Consider the following 10000-nt stretch of genomic DNA (forward strand, 5'->3'; position numbering starts at 1 on the left):
CTTTCAGAAATCAGGGGAGCGTCATATCCGGTTTCGATTGTAAACATGGACGAAGTTGCCAAGGTAAGTTCTGAACATGCACAAATAATTAAAATCAGCAAAAGTGCATAATTATGGAACATGTTTTTCGATGAGTTTTGTTAAGTTTAGTTTGGAGTTTTGGAAAATCCAGTTCATTGTCACCTCCCATTGTCACAAATAACTGGAGCGTGCTTTCTTTCCACTGTCTTCGAATCGCTGGCCTTTCAAACCGGACGTGACGCGCCCCTGAAAGTCGAGAGTCGTAACCTCGAAGGGTCACGTGACGAGTTGGCGGTCTAGGCTATTTGGTCTATGGTGTGTCATATGAAACCGAGCGTTAACTGGCTGAACAAGAAAGTGTGTGAATCATGTGCATGCAGTGCCCAAGGCCCAGTGACCTCGATCGCCCCACACGTGTCAGCCCGGTGTGGTGTACAGAATTTTTTTTTTTTAAACTCAGCCAGTGTTCAAACTGGGTCAAAGCTGTCGCTGGTTCAGCCGGTCATCCGCTCCTCGTAAAGCAGACACTTGTGTTCTGGCTGTTTGTTCTTATTGTTGTCAGTATGTGTTGTCTTATTTTTTTATTTTTAACTTTTAGTTAATTTTAGATTACATGTGTTAACATAGACCGGAAATGGAGACGAGGGTCGTGTGTGTGTGTGTGTGTGTGTGTGTGTGTGTGTATGTGTGTGTCAGTGTGCGCGTGTGTGCGTGTGTGTTTGTGCATCCGTCTTTATATGGACAAAAACGATGGAATTTCGCCCACGCAGTATTGACGCTCTCATTGATTTGACATCAAAACAATGTTCTACCCTCAGTTTTGGTTTTTTAGACGCCATATTAATCATAAAACTGTTGAGATACGTCATTTTGAGTTGATCAAACGATGACTGTTTTTGTCATTTCTGAGTGTGAAAGTGTGTGCGACTCTGCCGGAAAGTGATTTTACGATTACAATTTATTATATGTAAGCGAGTGTATTATTGCTTACATACTTCTGTTGTAATTCTGTAATCAAATCTGAAATTTAGTTGGGCTGGTTCGAATCCGGGCCGGGACGGACACGGGTCAACTTTATGTGCAGACCCAGAGACGGAAGCCATGTCCCACCCCCGTGTCATCACAATGGCACGTAAAAGATCTTGGTCATTCTGCCATAAGTGCAGGTGGCTGAATACACCTAAACACGCAGACACCTGGGTAGCGCGACTCCGTTGCTGCTAGCTTTCCACTGGGAGGAAGCGACCCGAATTTCCCAGCGATGGGACAATAAAGTAATGAAAATGAAAAAAAAAAAAAGTTATTGAGAAAACAGGTGTCACGTCAGTGTATGGACCAGGTTCAGTATTTTAAAAACAATTTCATCTGATTTTTACATTTAGTCAAGTTTTGACTAAATGTTTTAACATAGAGAGGGGAATCGAGACGAGGGTCGTGGTGTATGTGTGTATGTGTGTGTGTCTGTCTGTCTGTCTGTCTGTGTGTGTGTAGAGCGATTCAGACTAAACTACAGGACCGATCTTTATGAAATTTGACATGACAGTTCCTGGGTATGATATCCCCAGACGTTTTTACATTTAGTGAAGTTATGACTAAATGTTTTAACATAGAGGGGGGAATCGAGACGAGGGTCGAGGTGTATGTGTGTGTGTGTGTGTGTGTGTGTGTGTGTGTGTGTGTGTGTGTGTGTGTGTGTGCATGTGTGTGTGTGTGTGTGCGTGCGTGCGTGCGTGTGTGTAGAGCAATTCAGACCAAACGACTGGACCGATCTTTATGAAATTTGACATGAGAGTTCCTGGGTATGATATCCCCGAGCGTTTTTTCCGTTTTTTTGATAAATGTCTTTGATGACGTCATATCCGGCTTTTCGTGAAAGTTGAGGCGGCACTGTCACGCCCTCATTTTTCAACCAAATTGGTTGAAATTTTGGTCAAGTAATCTTCGACGAAGCCCGGACTTCGGTATTGCATTTCAGCGTGGTGGCTTAAAAATTAATTGATGACTTTGGTCATTAAAAATCTGAAAATTGTAAAAAAAATATTTGTTTTATAAAACGATCCAAATTTACGTTCATCTTATTTTCCATCATTTTCTGATTCCAAAAACATATAAATATGTTATATTTGGATTAAAAACAAGCTCTGAAAATTAAAAATATAAAAATTATTATCAAAATTAAATTGTCGAAATCAATTTAAAAACACTTTCATCTTATTCCTTGTCGGTTCCTGATTCCAAAAACATATAGATATGATATGTTTGGATTAAAAACACGCTCAGAAAGTTAAAACGAAGAGAGGTACAGAAAAGCGTGCTATCCTTCTCAGCGCAACTACTACCCCGCTCTTCTTGTCAATTTCACTGTCTAAGCGGTGGACTGACGATGCTACGAGTATACGGTCTTGCTGAAAAATTGCATTGCGTTCAGTTTCATTCTGTGAGTTCGACAGCTACTTGAGTAAATGTTGTATTTTCGCCTTACACGACTTGTTTTTTTGTATCGTGATTCCAAAAACATAATATAGATATGTTATGTTTGGATTAAAACCAAGGTATGAAAATTAGAAAGAATATAAAGACGCACGTTTTATTGTGAAGTGCTGTTCGCTAATGCGCTATCCTGGCTCGTCACTTTCTGAACGATCTCTGTTGTGTGAACGTGTCAGCAAGACCGCAAGGCATGAATGCCGATGACACAGCTATGGAGTATATGTGCGGTCAATTTCATTATGTCAGTTCGAAGGGTTGACTAAATGCAGTAATATCGCTTCACACAAATCGAGATGACGAGATTTGCAAGTTAATAGAAAGGTCGACTTCGAGGAGTTAGAACATAACGAATGAACAGACTGGTGTTTGTTTACCCTCTATTCCTTTGAAGGCAAGACGTTGTCGCTCATACACAGTTGTTCCCACATTGGGTGACACACTGACAACAAATGATTTTTCATTTTCCAAGACAAACGTGACTTTTGATATGCGTTTATTTGCTTAAAGTTAAAATGCTGATATGGGTTTGTTCACCGCAGACCTGGATTAATCTCTTCCACAGATCACTATCTATTTAAGTTATAAACTTGTTTACAGACAATAAAGCAACAATATTTTCTCCCTGGTTTCCTTGCAGAATTATCTGTGTGTGGTGTGTGCGTGTACGTGTGTGTGTGTGTGCGAGAGAGAGAGGAAAGTGTTGTGCAATAACGCATCCTTTGAACACTGACCAAAATATCCGTATTCTGTGTAGTAAAGGAACCGCTCATGCAAAGGGTTTAGTACCTAGTAAACGCCCACCCCCGACTTTCGGACAAAATTGGTGCATAAGGGAGGGAAGCGTATACAAGGTAGTTTACCGAATATCTAAATGTAATACTAATGTTGTAGTGTTGCCTTTGTCTTTATGTTAATACACATCAGCTTCAATACCTGCATTTGAGATAATTAAGTAAAATTGATATTGTTTGATTTGATACACAGCACTTTTCCAGTTAGCGTTATCTGTTGAAGTTATAAACTTTTTAACATACATTAAAGAAACAATATTTTCTTCGTGGTTTGCTTGCAGAATTCCGTACGTGTGCGTGTGCGTGTGCGTCAGTGTGAGACCAACAGTGTCTTGCCATGATCACAATTAACAGATATATGTACATTGAACAGACTTGGTACGTTGGTTTCTTGTTTTTTTTTTCCCGTCCTGTTGTGTTCTCTGCCTGCAGTACTAGTCTTGCCAGTACTAAGCTGATTGTTATATTATTTGGTCGGTTGTGAAGAAGCAGACATTCAAGTTTTGATGGAATATGCTGACAAAAAAACTCTGTTTCATCACAAACATGTACAATGTTTGCGTAAGCATCTTGTCTTTTGCGTGGATTTAAACACTCTTTGGGTAGACCTATGTAACTGTTCAGAGCTGTGTTGGTAGTAGCAAGAGACAAAAGAAGTCAGATGAACAGTCTGGTTCACAACTATAGTCTGGTTCACAACTATAGTCTGGTTCCAAATCTAGCAGCAAATTTCAACATTATAAATCGAGAAAACTAGACACTTTAAAAGAAATTTGGTTACACAAAATTGGTTTTTTTTTAAATTACGAATCATTGTGTGCAACTTTCTTATTAACTTTCTTTCATAAAGTGTACTTATTTTTTCTAGCAATAGGTGTGTTCCCTGTTTTTAGCGAACACCGTTTTCGTGGTGCACTAATTAATCTGCTGTACTTTGAAAAAAAATGCAAAATATACACAACGGCCATAATTTCTCTTTTTTACTTTAATAGTTCGTCTTTTCCTCGTTTGCTGTTGATTCGTGTTTTGTGTGTGTGTGTGTGTGTGTGTGTGTGTGTGTGTGTGTGTGTGTGTGTGTGTGTGTGTGTGTGTGTGTGTGTGTGTGTATGTGTGCGTGTGTGTGTGTGTGTGTGTGTGCGTGGGTGGGTGTGGGTGTGTGTGTGTGTGAATAGAATAGAATAGAATATAATAGAATAATGTTTATTGTCATGAACCAGTAAAGTTATTGACACAACAAACAACAAATAATGCATTATACAATGCTAAAACAATCCGTAACAAATTTGCCAAGACGAACTTGAACTTCGTCTTCTAAAAATAAGTTACTTGGATTTTTGTTAGCATATTTCATATTGATATGTGAAGCATCTTCTTTAAATTCATCCCTTAATTTAACATATTTATTGCATTTATCTAGAAAATGTATTTCATCTTCTATGACATTGCATTCAATACAAAGACGATTTTCTTTGGGGATATTCTGATGTCTTCCACTTTCAATTTTTAGACAATGTGTGCTAGTCCTTAATCTGCTTAACATCTTTCTGTGTTTATTATTCTTAATTTGTATTAAGTATGACTGCATTTCGTAAGATTTACTGATCATAGAATAAAACTTAAGTCTGGAATATGTATCTGATTTTTCTTTTGTCCAGTATCTTATATATTCCTCTTGTTGTTTTTTGTCAATGGCAAACTTTAATTTGTGTACATTTAATGTAGATTGGTTATGCCAAACGTGATTAAAACCTAAGTTACAAAGAGATTGTCTAACAAATTGTAGCCATGGCGTTTCTGTCGGATGGTGCAACATTGAGTCATATAATTGATGTATATACGAATCTTGTTTGGAGTCTAGAATATGCGCCCAGAATGCTATTGTTTGTGATAACATTTTTAATTATCTTGTGGGTGTGTGGGTGTAAGTGTGTCTGTGTCACAGTGTTTGTATGTAACAGAGTAGCTTCCACGGATTGTTTTATCTATCGCTGTTTTTCTGTGATTCCAGTTGCCAATGTAGATCCAGGACAAAGTTGTCCTGTTGGAACGAACTGTGTGACAACTGCCACCTGCGATGTCGTAGACGACGTAAGAACATGCAGTAAGTACCCGTCTCGTGTGATTGCGAAAAAACCCGCATGACTGATTCAACAAGAAAACGAAATAAAATGGTCGTTTATGATCTGCAGAGGCGTATACATGCGTTGTCGTGTACGTACACACAGACTCAGACAGACAGACAGACAGACAGACAGACAGACAGACAGACAGACACACACACACACACACACACACACACACAAACACACACACACACACACACACACACACACACACACACACACACATTATATAGCTTTCGTTGTCTGTGTGCATTGCACGAGGGGTCTTTGACCGAACATTTGAGTAGCCAACTTATCTTGCTTGTTTGCTTTTACTTTTTAACTAATGTTTGCGGTTTGTGTATATATGTATAGGTTACAACACGAGTGGTTTTTTATAGACTTGCTCGCAAAACACGTGAAACAGCCGATAATTGATAGCGAAGCCCAACCGTGCCAGGTAAGGACGGTCTGACAGATTCTCAAAAGTCGTCTGCTAACGAAGCAAGGGAGGGTACTCGTGTTTTTGTTTTGGTTCGCTAGCATCTGGTTATCTTGTAAGTTGAATGTTCGTTTTTTTCGACCTGCATTGCTTTCATAATGAAAGAAACGTTTGCTTATTGCATCTCATACATCAGATCAGTTCTGAGATTCATTTTTGCGTGCAACTGATATGGTTTTCTGAGCCGTGCAATACGATTTTGGAACTTCATACAAACGTGTCACATTGTTCGGCGCGAGGTCAAAGGTCGGGAGCAAAGTAGTTCTTCGCCCAAATCGGAATCTGCACTATCATATATTTTTTTGAGTCCATGATGTATTTATTGAGCTATAAAAATACAACATATATACCCATACTGAAGTAACAGAGACAAAGAAGGGAGGTCATGGGATATGTATAGGTTACAACACGAGTGGTTTTTTATATGGCTTGTATTTCAGTCAAGACCCAGCGGATGAATATCATCGGGAGACACGAGCCTCTGGCGAGTGGCTCTCGATCGATATTCCCGCTGGGTCTTGACTGAAATACAAGCCATATAAAAAACCACGAGTGTTGTAATCTGTATATCCCATTCTACCATCAAACACAAAGTGTAGACTACTGTTGCGATCTGTGGAGTGTTATACGGTGTTGTCAGCGAGACTTGGCCCTTTTGCAACCTTAAACTAAGTGACCGTCGCTGAAAAAATAAAACGAATGAGTGCATCTATAAGTACGCGGTAACACTACTTTCAGACCGTTTAAAAGCTTTAAGTAAAGGTTCATAAGTTGCAAGAAAGTAATGAAGTCGTATAGAAATCCATTTAGTTGAAGCGCACAATTCTTTTGCGTTTCAGGTCGGCGGAACGGGGAAACCGGTTTGGCCCCCATTTGGCTTACTCGATTCAGAATCGATTCCACGTTGTTTTTTTCGAACGTATTATTATACAATTAGGCTTATTGACAGAGAAGCAAATTTTAGGGAACACATATGTAGATTTAACCATTTGCTCCCTATTTGAAATGTATCTACGTGATAAACTGTTTTGCGAGTGTGTTTGCATGAACCTAAACTGGTATGGGTGTGAAGAAAACAGGACCCAAGTCTGTCACCGCCGCTTGATTGCATTTTGAAAGAATATGACTGGATTACGGAAAAATACACACATGTTAAGTTTTTAGATACCTTCATCGCCAATGTGGACTTACTGCAGAGCCAGGCAAAAGAGTAGACTTGCTCGCAAATACGTGATAACGAAGCGAAGCCAAAGGACGCGTCTCGGTAGATAAACCAGTCGTCTGGTACGATGCAAGGGAGGGTACTCGTTTTTTTGTTTTGGTTCGCAACCATTCGCATTATGATCAGTGGTGTTCGACTGTTCAAACTAGTGTTATGCACGGGTTAATAAAACTGCGGATAGAACTCTTTAGCAGCAAAGCAATTAAGAGTGTATTACAATCTACCTTTAAGCATATTTCTGATTGGATTAAGGTTGCGCCAGCTTAAACTCAAGACAAGACAAGACAACTCTAGTTTTTATCTGTGTGCTGTCCGGGTGCAAGGGAGACATTGTTTTGTTTTGGTTTTTGTTCTTGTAAACCGGTCTGCAGTAGACAGGGACACGGAGAAAACGTTCGAAACAGTATTGAGGGAACACATTTTCTTTCTGTTGTGTTGCATATTCTTTTTGGGATTATTCCTATGGTAGCGATGCTTGTCGACACACGGATAGCAAACAGAGGTTCGATCGTTCGCTAGCATCTGTGTATCTTGTAAGCTGAATGTTCGTTTTTTTCGACCTGCATTGCTTTCATAATGAAAGAAACGTTTGTTTATTGCATCCCATACATCAGATCAGTTCCGAGATTCATGTTTGCGTGCAACTGATATGGTTTTCTAAGCCGTGCGATACGATTTTGGAACTTCATACAAATGTGTCACATTGTTCGGCGCGAGGTCAAAGGTCGGGAGGAACGTAGTTCTTTGCCCAAATCGGAATCTGCACTATCATATATTTTTTGGAGTCCATGATGTATTTATTGAGCTGTAAAAATACAACATATATACCCATACTGAAGTAACAGAGACAAAGAAGGGAGGTCATGGGATATATAGATATATACTAGCAGTCGGGGTCCGGCTTTGCCCGGGAAAATAGCAGAGCCCTTTGTAATTTATCTAGTCGAGATCCTCCCACACACCTACCCACATACACTCAAACACTTCAACGCACAAAACTTTGATCCAGATCTTTCTGGTACACACACATACACACACACACACACACACACACACACACACACACACACACACACACTCACACACAAACACACACATACACACACACACACACACACACACACACACACACACACACACACACACACACACACACACACACACACACACAATGCTTCCATTCGAAACTCTATCCTTGGAGCGCTCTTTTCAACGTAATGCCGACTTTTTGAAGTTCTCTCAGCCCTCCATCAAAACAGTGAGGTCATATTAGTTGGATTAACTCCGTAAATGTTCGTCGGTATTCTTCCAGCAGAACCTTTTTCTGAAAACTATACCAACGGTACGCATGATAACAGATATCTTTATGCATGCCCAGATCCGCTCTTTTCAGATATAGTGCGTCGCAGAACCCTCTACGAATGTCGGGTACGTTTGTGCGGCTTCTATTGCGTACATGACGCAGAGTTTGGGGAACGCTGTCTGAACACACAGAGCACACCCAGACACAGCCACGCGGGACACACAGAGCACACCCAGTCACAGCCACGCGGGACACACAGAGAGACATGGAAAGACAAACATGCCATCAAACAACCAGAGTCCTTTCATGGCCTTGTTTCCAGGGAACAACCAGAGTCCTTTCATGGCCTTGTTTCCAGGGAACAACCATGCTAAGTCTTCAGGCTCAACTTCTTTACATGTTTAACAAAAGTTTCAAAAATACGGTTCCCTCTTGCGTGACTTTATCTTGTACAATTGATGTACCCTGGGGACACGGTCATATGGCAACTCAGGTTTTTACAACGGTGGTCGTATCAAGGGCATCAACGACAACTGCGCCTCAAAACTACACAAACCTCAGTTTATTCCTTTCTGCTTACATTGCAGGGCTTAAGATTGGAGAGACGTGCACCGTGACAACCCAATGTGTAACTGGTTCCGAGTGCCCGACAGAAGGAACCACCAAGAAGTGCACCTGTAGCGCGGGCGCAACTCCCAGCGAGGACAAGACCAAGTGCGGTAAGAATGTACAGGGTGATGCCATACGTCTTGCATATGTATAGGAAGACGTAAATTTAGAGCGGTACATTTATATCGCCCCAAAGAAAAATCGATTAAAAAAAGTAGTTCACTCGCCTCAGGTCTCAGAACTTTGGAATCCTGGCTGCGCCTGATGGGTTAAGGGTAGAGATTGGTCCGATCTCCCAGGTCAACTAAAGTGCCGACCTGCTAGTGCCTTATCCTCCTTCGTGTATAACCGTGCATGAAACAAGACCAAATACGCACGGAAAAGATCCTGTAATCCATGTCGGAGTTCGGTGGGTTATAGATACAGGAAAATACCAAGCGTGCATCCCCTGATTGCCTAAATGGTGGGATAAAACCAGTTATACACATTAAAACCTTGTACTTGATAGCGTGTCTAGGCTTCCGCGTCATAGAGGGCGGTATTCGTATTGCCTGCAGTCTGGACTACTTTTTGTCTCTGAAGCTAGGTCACTCTCTTTTATTTATTATATACATACTTGTGTTGAGTTTTCCGAGAAATCATGGCGTGTGCGTCTAGATTAAGGTACATTGGAGACCTCAGATTCGTCAGACAGTGTTGTTTCCAGGCCTTGGTCTTTGGATCTGATCCCAAGTTGGTCGAGTATCCGATAGTTTCGACACGCAGGATATCTTTTGACACAAGAAAGTTTTTGTGTCCAGAGTATTTTGACCGATATATGTGTATTTTGAATCCAGGTTCAACTGATCTAGTGTCTTCTGTGTTGTGGAACAACACTGGTCAGATTCTTCTAATTCGCCAGATTAATCAAAATGGAGAAAATAATTCTTCATGACGATTGTCATGTGAGTCTTGCTTTTT

At 40.6% G+C, this 10000-nt stretch overlaps 1 protein-coding gene and 2 long non-coding RNA genes across 3 annotated transcripts in view; all 3 read left to right on the forward strand.

Annotated features, from left to right (window-relative positions):
- Positions 1-5403, forward strand: part of LOC138948196 (uncharacterized) — an 11003-nt gene extending 5600 nt beyond the window's left edge. Inside the window, exon 4 of the long non-coding RNA XR_011449923.1 lies at positions 5311-5403. This is a non-coding gene — a long non-coding RNA (uncharacterized lncRNA). The remainder of the gene's footprint in view (positions 1-5310) is intronic.
- The window catches only part of LOC138948194 (uncharacterized), a 41154-nt gene that overhangs the window by 14866 nt on the left and 16288 nt on the right, over positions 1-10000 (forward strand). The gene's annotated exons all lie outside the window — the stretch shown is intronic.
- LOC138948195 (uncharacterized) overlaps positions 8762-10000 on the forward strand; it is a 5578-nt gene continuing 4339 nt past the window's right edge. Inside the window, exon 1 of the long non-coding RNA XR_011449922.1 lies at positions 8762-9150. This is a non-coding gene — a long non-coding RNA (uncharacterized lncRNA). The remainder of the gene's footprint in view (positions 9151-10000) is intronic.

The sequence above is a fragment of the Littorina saxatilis genome, linkage group LG15 (genome assembly GCF_037325665.1).
Source record: "Littorina saxatilis isolate snail1 linkage group LG15, US_GU_Lsax_2.0, whole genome shotgun sequence".
Taxonomy (NCBI): Eukaryota; Metazoa; Mollusca; class Gastropoda; order Littorinimorpha; family Littorinidae; genus Littorina; species Littorina saxatilis.